The sequence below is a fragment of the Jaculus jaculus genome, chromosome 16, assembly GCF_020740685.1.
Source record: "Jaculus jaculus isolate mJacJac1 chromosome 16, mJacJac1.mat.Y.cur, whole genome shotgun sequence".
Classification (NCBI taxonomy): domain Eukaryota; kingdom Metazoa; phylum Chordata; class Mammalia; order Rodentia; family Dipodidae; genus Jaculus; species Jaculus jaculus.
Window position 1 is genome coordinate 68,323,759 of NC_059117.1, and position 18,338 is coordinate 68,342,096.

General features: G+C 43.5%; 1 protein-coding gene across 2 annotated transcripts in view; it reads left to right on the forward strand.

Moving 5' to 3' along the window:
- Fhit (fragile histidine triad diadenosine triphosphatase) overlaps positions 1-18,338 on the forward strand; it is a 1,635,415-nt gene that overhangs the window by 42,151 nt on the left and 1,574,926 nt on the right. For both annotated transcript variants that reach the window (XM_045135946.1, XM_045135948.1), the window contains exon 2: positions 13,273-13,321. The gene's annotated coding sequence lies outside the window, so the exon portion shown is untranslated. The remainder of the gene's footprint in view (positions 1-13,272; positions 13,322-18,338) is intronic.

Sequence of the window (18,338 nt, forward strand, 5' to 3'; positions counted from 1 at the left end):
CCTCCTTGCTTCTGCAAGTGAACTCCAGACACATGGGCCAGTTTGTGCATCTGACTTTATGAAGGTACTGAGGGATCAAACCCAGGCTGTCAGGCTTTGCAGGTACGCGCTTTAACTGCTGAGTCACCTCTGCAGCACAATTTCACCCCTTTTACAGTGGCATAAAAGCTGAGATAAAGGGGTGATTTAGATATGTAAGATGGGGTCCTTTGGACAATTCACAGTTCATTTTTATTTTGTTTTCCTTGTCTACACAGTGTCTTCTCTACCAGCTTTGTAATGTGTACTTGCCATTTTCATCTTCTACATCTCGGCTTTTGGGGTAATGGAGATGGGTTTGGATAAGTCTAGGCTATTTCACCTGGTGTAGCAGACAGTTTTGGGTTCACTGAGATGAACTTCCAGACCAGGCACAGTTATGGAGGAAGGGATATTTATTGAAGCCTACAGATCCAGGGGAAATTCCATAAATGGCAGAAAAGCTGGCTTGCCTTCACAGGACCAAGCAGACAGACAGAAGCACAAGCCAAAAGCCAAAACCCACAGCACACTTCAGGAACTCCTGCTAGGCACACTTTGCATATCTTTAGGTTGAAATCTGAAACCCACCACCACACCTTAAGATCCACCCAGTGACACTGCCTCCAGCCAGGTGGCTGGAGATGCAAACTACAAACAAGTAAAAAACTGAATATATTGGGGGGCATCTATTCTATTGAAACCATCACACCTGGCTTTCTTTAGCCCCGTATCTCCTAGAGCTGCAAGGGGGAGTCAGGCTGGGAGATCTCTTCTCTGACTTTGGCCTCGACATTGATATGTCCTTGGTCTGTCTGGTGGAACTGGGGATCAGCAAATTTACATGGTTCTGTGAGGGTGGAATTTTCCCTCCTCATCTGTGCCATCTTCTGTTAGCTTGAATAATGAGTCACAGATGAATGAAAACTTCTTTAAGCTGTGAAAGTTTCAGCAAGAATAAATGTTAGGTCCATGGTGTTGGTATCATGCAAAATAAGATAGCATTTAGAGACACGCTTTGCCTCAGCATCGTGTGACAGTGCCCCTCACTTGAGTCAGGAATTAGGGACTTACTGAGATATACCATCTGGCAAAATATGGAAGGCCAGTCCTGTGCCAACGGAAAAGGTGGCATCAGTTCCAACTCTTGTGTATTTTGCACATTATTGGATGCCTTGCAAAACGTTTATCACTTTTTAATTAGGAAGGACTAAGGGATTTTAGTACTCCAAAGAAAATGTCAGTAGCCCAAAGGTAGAAAAGTACCCAGTGGGTCATAAGGGGCAGTATTTAACCTTGAGCATATAGGAGGCAAAGCCAGTTTTGTTCCAGGGTTTGTAAGGAGAGACATGGGGAGGGTGCATCCTTGGTCTGTCTGGGTGGCACTGGGGAATCTGGTCTTCCTGCTCTCGTGACAGTCCCACAGCTTGTTTCTCCTGCGGCGTGGCCAGCCCTTGACAGCACATGCCGAGAAATGAACTTGGTTCTGCGTCTTGGCCTATCACGTGCTCTGTGGCCCTGCCATGTTCATTAAAATGAAAATTTGTCGAATGGAATTTGCCCGACTGGCAGAATAGTTTAAATGTCAGATGTTGTTAGGCCGGGATATAAATATTATGTTTCTATTGTTAATTAATTGCAGTGCCTCAGTACCAGTGATCCAGAATCCAATTTAGCCTGCGATAGGTCTGTGGATAAGGGCCAGAGCTAATGAATGCAGAGGGGAAAATGTATTCAGAGTGTCCACTGTATCTGTCAGTGTCCTCTTAGAAAAAAAAAATAGCACATTTTGGTGTGCCATTATAGTTCAAGAGTGCCAAAGAAGGCAGAATTAAGAGCCCCAGTCTTTTGAAACCTCTCCCCTGTTACTTAATATGGAGTCTATTTCGCCACTAGCCCCATCTTTGCCTCAGCATCAAAATTCCCAACAGCTGCCGCCCTGTGGTTCCTTTTGCTTGATTCTCTTCCCACCGTTTCTACCCGGGGCTCTGCTGTTACCCTCACAGCTCACTTCAGAGTCAAAGCACCGGGCTTGCTCGCCCGCACTCCTAGCTCAGCGTGTAACACCCCCGTTCCTCTCTTCTTCTTGCCATCTTCCTTGCTTTTGCTTTTCATCCCGTGTTTTGGTCCCCAGGCTCAGCATCCTGTCTGTCAAGTCTGCCACTGTTTGTTAAGATCATTTTGCTTCCAAATCAAGCTAGTGGCTGAATATCACTCAGAGCAATGCCAGTAGAACTGTCTGTTTTAGAACAGGGTGGGGACGACTGGGGGCGGGGGAGGGAGGGCTGCAGTCTTGCTGCTGGTGGCCAGACCTCAAAACTGAGTTTACTGCGAAACCATAAGCCAGCAGGCTTTGTGACCGCCATCTTCAACCAATATTTTGTTGAAGGCTTGCTGCAAGTATGACATCTGACCCTGTCACCTCCATGGGTTCCAAAGGCAAATGGGTGTGCCAGGTAGAGGAGGACTAATTAAGACTTTGGAAGGCAGGACCAATGTGGTCCAGTGGTCAGGGATCCTCATTTAATTCCTGGCATCCTGCTCCATGCCAACCTCATTCTGCTCCTGCAATTATACCAGCCGAGAAGTGGAGAAGGGACAGTGAACTCTGGTCTGCTCTGAGTTTCCCTGTCCAGCAGTGTCTGTCAGATTAAAAATGAGAGGGAAGGAGGCCAGAGAATCTTCCAGATGGAGAGTTCAGAGGAGGGCACAACCAGACTCCCTTTCCACAGTGATGTAGCTGGGCCATTTGAGCCCTGGGCCAGGAGCCAGGAGGAGCACAGACTGCTGCCTGGCCCTGCAGAGGAGTTGGGGGTGGGTGGGTGGCTATAGGGCTGGCAGAATAGGCACCCTGGGCTCAGAGTGGATGAAGACTCAACTGGCACACACAGGCTGTGTGGGGAGGGCACAACATTTGCCCTCAGAGCTCAGTCAGTCTGGTGGGAGGCTGGGCCCCTCATTCTTGCCTTCGCTCAAGGATGCTTTCCCAAATCACAACAGGGTGGGCAGAGTTGGCAAATGAAAAGATAACATGGGGAGTTGGCAGTCTCAGCCTCTGATTCTTCCTGCAGAACGAGGCAGCCATTCCAGGGAAGGTGACTTTGGATAGACTGGAGGCAGTGGTCACAGTAGTGACCATGTGTCCTTGGACAGACTTGCATGTGGACGGCAGTTCTGGGCAGCAGGGGCTTGATGAGACCACAACACACTGATAACAGCTCTCTGTACCTCTTGCTTGCACATCTTTCAAACTCATTTCAGTATGCCCTGAAAAGTACCCAGTGTAGGTGTGCCAGAAAGAGGGTTACTCAGAGGAGAGCAAACTTTGAGACTAAGGCTCTCTGAGGCCTGTGAGATGACGGGAAGGTCACAATGAAGTCAAACACTGAATATCTGGTTTGATCACTTTTGGAAATGTATTATTTTAACTCTGCATCTGTAAAATCTCCGTTTTTCCCTAAAAAATGAACCTCTTTTTCCAAGTTGAGGCTAGTTGAATTTCGGGGAGGTCCTGTGCTATTGGGAGCAGAGATATTTGACTTGAAATGTCATCCCACTCTGAGAAAACATACTGGGGCCATGTTAGGGCATCCCTGTGCAAATGTCACATTGTCACAGTGTCTCTCGTGGGATTAGGTTAGTGCTTTCTAGCTCTGTGTAGTGGTCAGACAATTCATTGACCCCTCATTGTTAGGGCACCAACCCAACCTAGGTCACGCTCCCCGAGATTCCATGGAATTTGATTTGTCTGTAACAGCATGAATTTCAAGATACTAATTATTGGCCGATTGTTATTCTCTTCCACAGACACTACCTAATGATCTTCAGTCTCATACTTCCTAGCAAATTTACTTTATTGGAGTTTGGCAAATATGACAATGTTGAATAGGTGTGGCAAGTGTGTGTGTGTGTGTGTGTGTGTGTGTATTCTTGGGCCAAAAAAGGTCAGGCTTCAGTATAGAAAAATCTTGTTGTTTTAAAATATTTTATTTATTTATTTATGGAAGAGGGAGAGTGAAAGAAAGCTGGAGGGAGGGAGGGAGAGAGGGAGGGAGAGAGAGGGGGGGGAATGAATGAGAATGGTTGTTCCATGGCCTCCAGCCATTGCAAACGAATTCAAGATGCATGTGCCACCCTGTACATCTGGCTTATGTGGGTACTGGAGAATCAAACCTGGGTCATTAGGCATTATTACAAGCAAGTGCTTTAATTGCAGAATGAACCCCAAACTAACCATAGCTTTAGAATTTCTAATCAGTGTTTACTTATAGTAATGAAAGCATGTTCCTTCATTAAGCAAATTCTATTGAGTATATGTTAGTTGCTGGACACTATTCTAGTGGATGCAAATACAGTTACCGAGCAAGACAGCTACAGTTATTGAGCGAGACACTGTGGTCTGTATTGTGATTGGACATACGGTCTAATGGAATGAGTTTCACACACTGATTTTCACAATAGCAGGTAAATTAAAAAAGTTACTGAACTCTATATGTTTTACAAATTCTCAAAATATGTCATAAGAAGTATACAAATACAAATTGAAATAAATATTCTAAGAATGTATCTAAGAAGTGTCAGATTTTGTTAGGTCTTTGCTGCTCTTTCTTGTGAGGGTTTAAATCAGTATGTGAGCCGTGTGGTGGCACATGCCTTTAATCCTGGCACATGGGAGGCTAAGGTAGGAGGATTGCCATGAGTATGAGGCCAGCTTGGGCTACAGAGTGAGTTCCAGGTCAGCCTGGGCTAGAGTGAGGCCCTACCTCTAAAAACCAAACGTAAAAATACGAAAATGCAGATTTTCAAATAATCCTATGTGTTTAAAATATTCATTTCTCATCAGGTAGTTTAACCAGGGGTATGTTTTCCAACTGCCTGGCTTCCGCTGATATGTAGAGAAAGGTTTTAGGAAGAGGTTTGTGAATCTTCTCTTAGTTGAAAATTGGCTATCATTTGAAAGACTGTTGCAGTAATTTGTCTGCAGTAACAGCTCACTGAATGTAGCATAAAAATGAAAATGAGGCCTGAATTTATTCAATGTCTTCACTCTTGTACCTGAATGCACAGCCTCTTTCCTAGGCATGTAGGTAATTGTTACAGGCTTAAAGGTCAATAACCAATCCCTCAATGTGGCAGTTAAGTCAGGTGAGGGCTGCAGACGGCAACAATGCCGTCAGGCCCCTCCCTCGGTTCCAGGCAACTTTGCTTTAAGTGAGGTGAGGTTGGATGGTTATCACAGATAGGTTTCAATTGGGAGAAGATGAATTGCAGTGAAAGAAGGGCTGTGTATGTGGGAAAAGAAATGTTTCTTTAAATTCAGATCAGTTTTTAAGGGAGCTGGGGACTAGGTCATGGATTGTGGGGCTTGGAATGTGTAGGATGTGAGAAAACCACCAAGATAAATCAGTGTGTTATTGCCTCGTTCTGCCTGCCTTCCGTGTTTATTTCTTTTAGGAGCAGCTGAAGCCAGACCTATTTGGATTCATTTAAATGTAATTTATGTCTTGCAGAAGGTCAGATGAAGGGTGTAGACACTGTCTGCTCTAGAACCAAATGTGGGCGAGTTGGGCACAAGGAGAGTGGGGAATAGTTTCACGTTGCAGCTGTGGGTGAAAATGTTTTTTGAAGTATAGGTCCATGGATTTTGGGGGGTCAAAGAGAAAGAGAGGGTTTTGTCTAGATATACATATTTTTGGTATTGAAATAAGAACTTTTTAAAAGAAGTTCTTTGTGTTTTAAACTTGCTTCCACTTTGGATTACATACACATACACACACACACACACACACACACACACACAAATTTTCAGGTACCAAAAATGTTAAAAGGATTATAGGAAGTGCTTGTATTTGTTATTCAGCAAGTAAGTGTGAAATGATCGTGGGTGCTGGGATAAAGTCTGGGGCTTGCACGGTATAAGATGAGTTGGTTTGAACATTGAACAATAGGGTTCAATGAGCTTAAAATCTGACGAAGCTGAGAAAACATAAACACATGAGGACATAGTACCTTAAGATATTATAGTCAAGTTCAGGTGCAGGGCACTAAGAGATCAAGCTGGACCTAAGCTGGAAGCCTCAGTCCTGCTGGCTAGCTGTCAGGGTGCTGGGAAGTGCTGTGCAGGCTGCGGGGGGAGAAAAGTCATCAACAGTCTTAGCCAGCAGCGGGCTCTGCAAGCTACACGTCTAGCTAGCCAGGCAAGATGTGCTCACTAGTGCAACAGTGGTATGTCTGTTAGAGGGTAACCAGTTTCCCTTCCTTCTTTTTTTTCTTTCTCTCTCCTTCCTTCCTTCCTTCTTTCCTTTCTTTCTTTTCTTCCCCTTCTTCCCTTTCTCCATCCCTCCTTTCCTTCCTTCTTTCTTTCCTTCCTCCCTCTTTCTCCCCCTCTTTCCCTCTTTCTATTCTTTTCTCTCTGAAGCAAGGCCTCATGCTACCCTCAGCTGACCTGGAACTCATTCTTGTAGTCCAGGCTGGCCTTGAACACAGAGGAACGCTCTCTCAGTCTCTTGAGTGTTAGAATTAGTTATGTACCCAGCCAGTTGCTTTCTGATTGTATTCTCTCTGCCAGGTACTGAAAATCTAACCTAAACTCCAGGGCTTAGAAGGTCATAGGCCCTAGGGAAAGAGTTACTACTATTGTTTGGCTAAATGGATGTGTTGTGCCCATTAAGTTGCCCTCTAAATATTTATATGCGTGCCCCTGGATTAGTGCTGCTCTCGTGTTGGTCAGAGAAGCTTCTTTTTGCAGAGGTGGTGACTACTGGGGAGACTCAGAAGTCACTTGGAATACATGACTGTTGAGTACTCAGCACTAAATGAGACATCTCTATCGTGCCTCCAAGGTGCAGGGGACATTGCACAAGAGGTAGAGGAAAGAATGTGTGAGCCAGGCCATGGGGAGGAGTGCTTTGGAACACTGCCTTCCAGATATGAAGTGACCATTCCATTAGTGACCTCATGGCATTATTATTACCTGCACAAGACCTGCATAATATGGGTTCACATCCATTCTGTTATGGATGACGAAGGAAGGAATCCCCCCCAACAAAAAATTCAACATCAAAGTAGAAAAGGGACCAATTTGGAATGAAGAAGGGGTTCATAGGAAAGGGGATGGAGGAGGGGAGACAAAAGACAATTTCTGCAGGTGATTGTAATTGAAATACATTATGCACATTATGAACTCTAGACATATGCACCACTTTGTGCATTAGGCTTTATGTGGGTAATGGGGAATGGAACCGGGGTCATTCGGCTTTGCAGTTAAGTGCCTTAACCACTGAGCCACTTCTCTAGCCCCATTCTTAGAAAAATTATTTATCTATTTTCAAGCAGAGAGAGATAAACACAGACACACAGAGAGACTAGGAGCACCAGGGCCTCCAGCCACAGCCAACAAACTCCATAATCATGCGCTACTTTGTGCAATTGGCTTTACGTGGTTATTAGGGAATCGAACCTGTGTTGTTAGGCTTTGCAGGCAAGCGCCTTAACCACTGAACAATCTCTCCAGCCCCATTCTTAGAATTTATGTCAGGTGACCTTCCTGTAATATTTGAAGTTTCCTTTTATTTATTTATTTATTTGTTTGTTTATTTATTTGAGAGCGACAGACAGAAAACGAGGCAGAGAGAGAGAGAGAGAGAGAGAGAGAGAGAGAGAGAATGAGAATGGGCATGCCAGGGCTTCCAGCCACTGCAGATGAATTCCAGATGCAAGATTCCCTTGTGCATCTGGCTAATGTGGGTCCTGGGGAATCAAGCCTTGAACTGGGGTCCTTAGGTTTCACAGGCAGGTGCTTAACCGCTAAGCCATCTCTCTAGCCCTGAAGTTTTCTTTTAACATCTCTGGCTTCTATCCTCTGTCTGAGGTAGAACTCTTCTTAACACAACCTCTACAGGTTTACCTTCCTCATGGTTTAGTCCCAGACCCTCTATTCTCTCTAGACACTGTCTCTCTGGACCATTACGTCACTTATCCAAACAGCAAGTACTCCCTGTTCATAGATAACTTGCTACTCCCACACACCTAGACACTTATGTAGCTGTCAGGTCCCTCAGACCCAATATATCCACAACCAAGCTGAAATCTTTGACTCCAGATATAGGTTTGAATACAGCAGTATTCAGTAAGTGCCTTTCGGCAATACCAACTAAGAAAATAAGGATAGCCTTTTCAAGTATACTTTCTAAATCTCATCTTATGATGGCTTTCCAACTTTAATACTTTGTGATAAGAGAACGTTGTTGGTTCGCTATCTTTTGATTTAAAAAGCCGACCCTATAATCTTGACAATTTTTTATTTAATTATCTGAGACACAGAGAAAGAGACAAAGATAGAGGGAGGAAGAGAGAGAGAGAGACAGAGAGAGAGAGAGACAGAGAGACAGAGAGAGAGAAAGAGAGCGCTTCAGGGCTTCTAGTCACTACAGATGCACCCAGACATATGCACTACCTTGTGAATCTGGCTTTATGTGGTTACTGGGGAATCGAACCAGATCCTTAAGCTTCACAGGCAAGCACCTTAACCACTAAGCCATCTCTTTAATCCAATCCTATAGCCTTTTTAAGTCAACTTTTTATTAACTTCGATTACCAGAGACAACATACTATGATCATAATCCCTGCACACCACCATCTCTTCCCCTCCCCAAATTCCCCTTCCACTGAATCCTTTCTTCTGTCCAAGAAGTCTCTCTTCTATTTTGATGTCATCACCTCCCATGATGCAGGTCCTGTGCAGGTAGCGTCAGTCACGGTGAATGCTACAACCACTTCGTGTCTGGAAGACAGTATTTGAAAACACCCTTTTCCTTCCTATGGCTCTCATATTCTTTCTACCACTTCTTCCACCATGGTCCCTGAGCCTTGGAGGAGATGGTAGGGGTGCTGAACACTCCACTGTCCCTTCTTCTCAACACTGTGGTGAGTTTTGAGTCACCGCCATCTGAAAAGAGAAGCTTCTCTAACCAAAAGTGAGACTAACCTGAATATATGGGTTTACATCTGTTCTGTGTCCTTGATCAGCATTGTTCCGTGTGTGCTTATGGAAAGCACTGAGGATGATTGAGGTAGTTATCCCAACAGCTACCCCGTCCTTGAGCTCCTCTTACAACATGACTGACTTTCTTTCCATGTGGGGATGTGTGTGTGTGTGTGTGTGTGTGTGTGTGTGCGTGCGCGTGCTTGCTTCCTCTGAGTCAGGGTGCGCTCAGTGACTTGTCCTGAACAGTGAGTACAGTATACATAGTATCAAGTGACTTTTAAGACTACATCTTAAAATTATAGCTTTGTTCTGGGTTTCTCTCGGAGCACTTGCTTTGAAATTCTGCCACTAGGGTTCAAGGCACCTCAAGTCACACTGAGAGAGTGCATGTAAGTGTCCTGGCCTGAATCTCCAGCTCCTGCCTCAGCTGACCTCAGTGACACCTGGCAGATATGTGGGCCAGGAGCCTGTGGGTGGGTGTAGAATCTTCTAGAGGCTCAGACACTAAACAAAACCATCCTGTATTCTGCCAGATTTCCTGCTCCACAGAAACCAGGGAGATGATAAATGATTTTTTTAAGTTAATAAATTTTGAATGATTTGTTCCACATGATTAGGGCCAACTTCTCAGTTTCATTTTCTTTGAAAACCTTAAGCATTGGTTGTGACTATTTATTTCTCATTTTACAATCAGGGCTTACTAATGATTAATACTAATTGTTACCTTTACTGGCCATATCATGGTGCCTGTGTCTTTCTGTTGCTTCTTGCTCCTCGCTCCTTCCTTCTGCAATGATTCGTTCATAGTCAAGTATACCATTTAGTTCTCTTTTAGCAAAAGTAAGTGATTGTGAGCAGAGAACAATCTTTTTTTTTTTAACTTATTGTGTGTGTGCATGCACCGTGGGCTCTTGCCATCACAAACACCAGACACATGCACCCCTTTTTGCATCTGGCTTTTATGTAAGTGTTGGGGAATTGAACACAGGGCAGTAGGCTTTGTAACCGGACACCTTTAACTGTGGAGCTGTCTCCCAGCCCCAGTCATTGGTATTTAAATTAGTTTTAGTTCTCTGTCAGTTTTGAATGATATAATGAGCATAAGCGTAGACATTTAGTTGAAGAACTTTTATTCTTAATATTTTGAACATGTTATTAAATCATTGCTTTTGTTTTTATGGATAAATGGCATGTTCTTTTTTTGTTTATAAGATGTCTTCTTAAATTTCTGTAGTTTTATTTGTATTTATTTATAAGGAGAGAAAGAGAGGCAGATTGAAAATTTGTGCACCAGAACAAAGTTCAGACACATGTAATATTTTGTGCATCTGGCTTTATATGTGTTCTGGGAAATAGAACCTGGGCCATCAAGCTTTGCAAGCAAGTGCTTTAACCACCAGGCCTGTACGATGTCTTTTTGTTGTTGTCTTTAAGACTGCCTTTCTTTCTTATCTCTGGGGTTCTGTGGCTGCATTCTGATGAGTCGAATTTTGTATTTTCTTGCATTTATCTTATGGTCTTGGTATGCTTTTTAAGAGTCATGTCTTCCATTCTGGAAAACTTAACATCTATTATCAGTCTTTTCCTTTTGTTCTTATAACTATTACTGTATTTTGATTGGCATTTCTATGTGTTTTAAATAGAAAAGAAATCAGCCTAGTCTCTATTTCTAATCACAAATCTCTCAGGTTTCACAAATGCAATATTTTATGATTTTATCTGTTCTTGCCTGAATTATGCTCTTCTCAACTCTGTTGCATTCCATGGAACTAGTGGATCATGAGAAATTTTTGATGCTTTCTCAAGGAGGGGCCTTTTCTCTTCCATTAATGCCCTGAGATTTAGGTCATTGTGCATAAGTATATCCTGTTCTTTGGCGGTCATACATGAGTGGTAATGGGCTCTTTGCTGGCATAAAAGGACATGGAGGGAAATCGACTAGCAAGATAAAGCAATCAGGCTATTGAATGGAAAAAATAACTGTGGGGAAACCATGCGGTCATTATCATTTTCAACTATTACACCTTTAGGAGATGTTAGACTGTAGACAAGAATCAAGGAAGGGATAAATTACCATGATTTTCATAGAGCAACCTTTTCAGTAATGATGGGCTGCCATAGAATCAGCCTCTTTTGACCTCAAGTTAGTCCTGTTTCTTTTTTTAAAAATACTTATTTTTATTTATTTATTTGAGAGAAATACAGAGACAGAAAGAGGCAGAGACAGAAATAACGAGGGTGGGGGAGAAAGTATGGGTACACCTGGACTCCTATCACTGTGAAAAAATTCCAGACACATGTGCCACTTTGTGCGTCTGGCTTGATGGGGTTATTGGGGATTCAACCCAGGTGATCAGGCTTTGAAATCAAGTGCCTTTAATCGGTGAGCCATCTCTCCAGCTCAGGACTGTTTCTAAATAGCTGTACTTTCACAGATATCTTCACAGTTCATGTTGGCTTGTATGTGGTAAGCATATTATATATTTTGGTCACCAGGGAGTCATAGTCAACAAATCAAGATTTAGTTTGAAATCTGAAGTGGTGTTTTTCTCTGTCTTGTGAGTTTCTCCTGAGAGAAGGCTTCCTTCATCCTCATACTCACAGATTCGAATGATGAGGTCTAGATGGGGGGCGACCTGTACTTTCTAGGAATGACCAAGTTTCCCTGAGTAAAACTTGTTCTGGGGGGCTGGAGAGATGGCTTAGCAGTTAAAGCACTTGCCTGTGAAGCTTAAACACCCAGGTTTGATTCCTTAGTTCCCATGTAAGCCAGATACACAAGGTAGCACATGCATCTGGAGTTCACCTGCAGTGGCTGGAGGCCCCGGCACACCCATTCTTTCTATCTGCCTCTTTCTCTCTCTCTCAAGTAAATAAATAATATTAAAAATAAACTTGTTCTGGGAAGCAGAAGTAGAGAATATTAGGAAGATGATAAAGACATAAGACTAGATGACTGCTTGGTCCCATTGCATGCGCCACACCAGTGACACTGCAACTCGCCTTTCCACAGTTTACATCACACTCCTGAGATGTTCCCATCCCACAGGACTTAACTGTCAGTTGGGTTTGTGTGATTCAGCTCTGGGTAACAATGTGTGTGCTGTTTTCAGTTTAAACTGTGGTAGACTGTTTTCTCTCACTGAAAACACAATGCCACGTCAGGGTAAGCTGTATGCCTAAAAGGTTGATTTGAATTGTGGTTCTGGAGTTGCAAGGTCAAGTGGTGATGGCCATTAAAAATACCTTTGTTGTGTGCACGTGTGTTCATGTGTGTCGCATGCGTGTGAGTATGGAGGCCGGAGGTAAACACTGGATGTCACTCACAGTCTTTCTCCACCTTACTTGAAAATCTTTTTTTTTTTTTTTTTTTTTTTTGAGGTAGGTCTTGCTTTAACCCAGGCTGATCTGGAATTCACTATGTAGTCTCAGGCAGGCCTTGAACTCATAGTGATCCTTCTACCTCTGCTGGGATTAAAGGGATGTGCCGCCATGCCCGACTTCATGGCAGTTTTTTTTTTTTTGAGGCAGGATCTCACACTGAACCTAGTGTTCACAGAATTGTCTAGACAAGCTAGCCAAAAGCTCTATGAATCTTCCTTTCTCTCCTGTCCCTGGACTTGCATTACAGGCATGCATTATCACATCGGGCATGCTCCGTGGTTTCTGAGCATCCAAACTCAGGTTCTCATGCTTGTGCCTTACACGCTGAGCCATCTCTTCTGGCAGTAACTTTTTTGTTGATAGAGTACCAAGGATGTTCAGGGCATCACATGACAAGAGATAAGGAGTGAGAATGTATGTGTATATGTATTCGTGTGTGTGTTTCACAGATATTTCCTTTGTATATATACATGTGTACACATACGGATGTTCTCAATGTCTGTTGCCACATCTGTCTGGTCTCTTTGCTTTTTTCTCTAAAGCAGTCAGGATTCCAGAATTCAATCATTGAGTCTCTAGTCTAGTGACCTTATATGATCCTAAAGCTTTCTCAAAGTCCTCCCCTCCAGCCATACTCAGACCAAATTTTCATCCTTTTAATAACTCACAGTAGAAATCAAATTTCAACACATGAAGCCTTGGGACATTCAACCCAAAGCAGACTGTGTCTCATATTGGCTTCTCAGGGGGGGACAAGTTTTATCAATGGTTTATTTGGCTCGTACCATATACCACAACATATGGAAATTCCACTTAGAAACATGGAGAGAACATTTGGTGTTTTGCTCTCACACAACTCAGTATTTCCTTTTATCTCTTTGTAGCTTCGAAGCCTCGCAAAGAAGAGAACTCCGTTGAGAACAGTCTGTAAAGGTAAGTGTATTTATTACATGGCCTTGACAAACATTGCCTTTACAGCATTGATTTTTCTTTTATTCAGAGATTTAAACACTTGGATTAAAGATACAGCTGACAAGACAACTTCCTTAACCACCTACTTGTCTCCCACCCCACCCCCCACAGGCAAAAGTGCTGAGCAATAGTTAGCCCCGAGCAGGAGGACAGAAAATGATGTGCTGAGGGCAGCCAAATGCAATTGTATGCGTGCTGACTTTCGTTCTTTTCGGCACTTAAGACATTCCAATGAAGCTAAGTTTACTAAGATTAATGCTCGATGGTAAAAAAAGGCACTTGTACCTCATCTGGTCAATAGTTAAGTAAAACCAGCTGGCCAAAGACAGCCTTTAAAATAAAATGCAGAGTGGCATTTGAATTGGGTTGGATGAAGCTCATCGTGGAGGTGGGTGGCGTGGTCGCATGGACGAGCTAGTTTTGTAGAGAGGAGAAAGCCAGCCAGGTTGGTCTAACTATATTCCCCCTAGTCATAATGGAGCCTAACAGGAAATGAACTCCCAAGCTGGTAGCAACAGAAAAAAGGACCTACCCAGCCTCTTGTGAAACACTGCAATCAAACTGGTTTTTTACGTGTAAAAGTGTAATTGTTTCCTCTTTGCCAGGTATATTTATAAGCATACCTCTGCGCAGCATTGTTTCTTGATTCATTGTTTAATTTCTGTTCTGCATGAAGTATTTTAATTTAGAGAATTCATTCTGGGGAGCTCCAGGGCTGTGGTTTCATCAAGAGCCTTTGGTGGCCAGGGTGAAATAGGCCATAATTTTACACTTGCTCTCATCATCAATTATGTTTTTGACAATTTTAGGGGATTTTTTTGTCCTGTCGTTTTTATTACAGTAATCATGACTGTGACCACTTTAGTTAAAGTTGAAAAATCATTTTGATTTACCTTATCGTTTATTTCTAACTTTATGACAAATCTACTTTTGGCCCGGAGTTTTTAATGTTGATTTTGAGAGTTAGGAAGATGTTTATAAGGAAATTGGGGACAATCCCTTTCTGGATAGTAAAAACAGCCTATGAAAATTCTGCTTTAAGAATCTGCTTTGGTGTCTACCAACTGTAGTGCCTGTAGGCTGGCTGTCTTGAGTTTTGATCCAAAGATTGGTCATGATGAAGTGAATGCCAGGTAGAGATGGAGATAATTCTCATCTTCAGCCATATGCCATTGCTTTCCCTTGGATCTTGTACTGCTTCTTAAAATACTTCGGTACGTGCTAACGTTCAGTCATAAATGCTCACATCTTATTGGAGTGAATGGTGACATAGTCCTAGAGAGAGAGCTCTTGAGTCAGTACGTGTCACTGCCATGCTTATTTTCCTTTTGGAGAGGAACATTTTCACATGGGCACATCTGGCTTTGTCTAATGGAAGCCCCTCTGTGGTCTTGGTACTCTGGGGGTAGCCGTGGGCTGTGTCCCGGTTTGACTGTCGTACCATGAAGCAACCACTCTTTCCACTGAGGCCGCTTCCCCATCTGAGCTGGGGATGGGAAGCTAGCCGCCCTCGTGTGGCTGTTGTCCAGCAGCGGGTCCTGGCCCATGGCAAGTGTTCAGTCTACGTTAGCCGCCGATCCTCCTGTTTCTGTCACCACTACCCCCACCATCATGAACAGAACCAGCTTTATGGGTTCATTGAATGGCTGTTTTGAGAAGTCCACTGGTTTTAGACACTTCAGGTAATGTCTTCATAATGAACATGCTGTTACCGGAGGAATTCTGCTTCATCCCTAGAATTCGTTGACAGGGTAACTTTTCCAAAATAGCAGAAATGAAACATTTAGAAATATTTTATTTATTTGCAAGCAGAGAGAGAGAAGAGAGACAGAATAAGCATGCCAGGGCCTCCAGCCGCTGCCAACAAATCCCAGATTCATGCGCCACTTTGTGCATCTGGCTTTACTTGGGCACTAAGGAATTGAATTCTGATTGTCAGGCTTTGCATCTCTCCATTCCAGAAATGAAGCTTTTGAAAGGAAAATGTTGTCAAGCTGAAGTTTTGTTGGTATCAGAGGAAAAAATTTTTTGGCCATGTGTGGTCAGTTACTAATTACTGTAGCATTAAGACATGATAGTCATAAGGAATTAGTGCATTATGGCTAGTTAGATTGCTAAAAGTTTTTAAAGAAGGCCTTGGAGAGCAAAGATGAACACCCTCTCCCATGGGCTGTTTTCTCTTGATAGTACCTTTATTTTCTTTTGTATACTGGTCCTAGAGGAATTGTCATGGACTCTTCAGGTGGGGTGGATGTGTGGATGATAAGGGTGGATGGTGGATCACAAGTTTGCTGAAATTGATGCTACTTCCAGGGATTCAGACCATTCTCCTCTGTCCCCAGTGTATAACCTGACCTGACAGTGTCTGCTGTGAGAACGTGGGTCACCATTTCTGCTTGGTGGCCTCCGTGCCTCTCTTAAATATCAATGTCTCCAAGCCTTATGTTCCTGTTGCTGTAGTTCTTGAGCTTCTGATTTCCCACCAACAATTGTTTTTAAGTTAGCCAGCTGCTTTCCCTGGCTTGCAGTTCAGAACTCTGGCAGAGTACCATATGCATTTGTGAACTCCGTTTAGAGTAAATAGGCTATATGTGAAGGTTTACTATTAAAGTACTATTCATTACTTTCTTCATTATATAGAAGGGGCTGAATATTTTGTAGAAAACTACCAAAATTGAGAAAGTTTACTCAAAGATTTTGGTGGGTTCACTGAAACCTTGGGTTTGATAGGAAGAAATGACCCTTGACTGGCTCTCTACGCTCTCAGGGATATGTGGGACATCAGGAGACAAGAAGCAAAGATCTCATCTCTCTTAATTTCTGGGGTCTTGGTCTTTTTGTGGCATGTGGACTGTGAGAAGGCTATAATTCACCACCCCCATTTACCTCACATCTCAAAATGAAAGAATTATGCTCTTAAAAATAATGTTCACTTTTCTATGAATTTTAATTTCTCCTTTGAATGCTGTTTTTGTCCTATTGAATTCCTTTTCACTGACAAGTAAAACGTGCTTAGAAACCCATGGTTTGCATCTCTGCCATTGCTTGTGGTTTCCTGAGAATGGAATGGGCAAGTTTTCTCCGTTTTCCCTGATGCCTGGCGTTGGGGACTGCTCTGTTCTCGGCAGTCCTGGGAACAGAGCTGGTTAATGAGTCTTCTCCCAGGGGCGGCAATTTGTTCTTCTGCTGTGAGTAAGTAACACGATAGCACTGCATGCTGGGACTAGCCTCAGCTAACCTGCTAGAGAGTATGCCTTCCAGTCTGGTTTGGCTCTTCAGCTTGGTAGCTTTGTCACACTGGGCCAGACATGCGTTGCTCATCAGTAAAACCAGGGTCACCCTTGCCTTGCCTGTTCTAATGACCACACGAAGATAACGTATGTGCTGTTATCCTGTGAAGCACGGGGAACTTTCGCGAGATTAAGTAGGAGAGGGTAGTAATGAACACGCCTTCTGTACACTGATTATTTTCCTTTTTTATAAAAAGTATTTATTTGAGAGAGAGAAAGAGGCAGATAGAAAGGGAGAGAGAAAGGAGGTGGGGGGAGAGAGAGAGAATGGGCATGGCAGGGGCATTTAGCCACTGCAAACAAATTCCAGACACATGCACCACTTTGTGCATCTGGCTTATGTGGGTACTAGAGAATTGAACTTGGATCCTTAGGCTTCACAGGCAAGCACCCTAGCCACTGAGTCATCTCTCCAGCCCTTTTTCTTTCTTTCTTTTTTTAAAGCTTATTTATTTATGAGAGATAGAGAGAGCAAGCGCAAGAGAGAGACAACAAATGGCATGCCAGGCACTCCTGTGCTGCAGGTGAACTTCAGATGCGCAGGCTGCGTTGTGCATGTGGCTTTATGTGGGTGCTGGGAAGTGGAAGCCAGGCTTTGCAAGCAAGCTCCTTTCAGCGCGAGCTGTCTCTCCAGCCCTGTTCAGTGATCTCATTGGTACCTTCTGCTCTTCCCTCTAAAGGACTGTGCGCCCAGGAGGCTCATGGCTGGGGCCATCCCCGGGCCAGCCTTGCTAGCTGGCTTTCTGGCGCGGGGTCAGCGAAGGCCCCGGCTGAGGATGGGGACGTCGCTCTCTGTGGCAGTGCCGTCTCCCCTGCAGCGCCGTGGGCTGCAGTGGCCGCTGACGCTTCTCTGGGGCTCCTTGCCATCTGCGTGTGAGGACTTAGCGGTGACAGGGCTGGCTAGCTGCAGGCGAGGTGCCCTTTGTGAGTCTCCCTCAGCGACACTGCCCACCCCTGTGATGAGATTCACCTCAGGTTCTCCAGGTGATGATGTTAGCTTCTCCCTGCTGGGACCTTGATTGTACAAGGGAATTTTTTTTGTTTTTCCTGCCACTCTCTCAATTTGATTCTACTGGTATCTTTTTTTGGGTACATGTCAGTGAAAAAGAGTTTGTTGAACACTTTTAAGAGTGGCACATTTTAGTCACATAGTTGCAAGGCTTGGCTCCATTGATTTTAAAAAAATGAGCAAATAAGTTTTGGTAAATCAAAAAGAACTTCATATTAACCCTGGTATATAAAGTGTATATCATTATACATTCCGCATTATACAGATTAAGAATTATCCTAGAGCTGGAGAGATGGCTCAGTGGTTAAGGTGCTTGCCTGCAAAACCCAATGACATGGATTTGATTCCCAGTACCCAGGTTAAGCAAGATGTACAAAGTGACACTTGTGTCTGGAATTCATTTGCAGCAGCTAGAGGTCCTTGCATGCCCATTCTCTTTCCCTCTCCTTGCAAACAAATAATTAAAAATATTTTTTTTTAAAAAAAGAACTAGCCTTTACAATTTACTTTGATCAAGACAACATATCTACATCATGTAAACAAAACCACATTAAGAAGTAATTAGGCTAGGGAGATGGTTCTACAGTTAAAGGTGCTTGCTTGCAAAACCTGATGGTCCGGGTTCAATTCCCCAGTACCCACAAAAAGCCAGATGCACAAAATGCTACACATGTCTGGA